Source organism: Aplysia californica, unplaced genomic scaffold (assembly GCF_000002075.1).
Source record: "Aplysia californica isolate F4 #8 unplaced genomic scaffold, AplCal3.0 scaffold00710, whole genome shotgun sequence".
Lineage (NCBI taxonomy): Eukaryota > Metazoa > Mollusca > Gastropoda > Aplysiida > Aplysiidae > Aplysia > Aplysia californica.
In genome coordinates, this window is record NW_004797980.1 from 363,495 (window position 1) to 364,565 (window position 1,071).

The following is a 1,071-nucleotide window of genomic DNA, read 5'->3' on the forward strand; positions in this document are numbered from 1 at the left end:
ATCATACTCACTGGATTATTTCGCTTGTCCTTTCTTAATTAAAACGTACTTCCCTTACTTTTTTACACCCCCCCACCCCCACCCCCATCACAAAAATGAAGAAAATGGACACTATTTCCTTTTTTTAATGCCCATCTCAGACCAACCCTCCATTTGTTTATTATTACACTGTAAATATACCATGTTATTGTTTCACTGTAAATATACCATAATTTTATTGTTACGCTGTAAAAATAACATGTTATAGATGCACTTTGAATATATCATGTTATTGCTACACTGTAAATATACCATTTTATTGTTACACTGTAAATATATTGTTTTATTGTTACACTTTGAATATTCCATGTTATAGTTATACTGTAAATAATATACCATGTTGTTATTACACTGTAAATATACAATCTTACAGTTACACTTTGAATATACCGAGTTATATTTACACACTAAATATTCCATTTTATTGTGACACTGTAAATATATTTTTTTGTTCCACTGTAAATATACCATGTTATAATTACACTATGAATATACCGGGTTATAGTTACACTGTAAATATACCATGTTACTTTTACATTGAAAACTATACTGTGGTACTGTTCCACTGAGCAAATATTGCCATTGCGACAGTGTCCAATACCTGTTGTGACGTCTCCCAGTTGTGCCTTTGAGCAAGGATAGCAGGTGAAGAGAGTTGTAAGTACGTTTAAGTAATAAGTACGTTTATTCAGTGTTTAAGGCCATTGGCCCACATAACATCATATAAAACACTCATTTAGGTGGAGAGAGTATGAATGAGTGAAAGGTGATCATTATTAGAATGAACTGGAAGAATGAAAATAAAAACATACAAGACGTAAAAGGCTTTTTAATGAAGTGTTGGCCTTCCAAGCGTTCGAAGCCTTCAGGTTACTGTGAAGATAAAGAGAAACGATGTGCAAGTGTTTGCCTGTGTGTGCCATTATATCTTTGTGTATGAAGAGAGGAAAAGTGTATGTGTATGTATGTGTATGTGTGTGTGTGTGTGTGTGTGTGTATGTGTGTGTGTGTGTGTGTGTGTGAAGAAAGAGA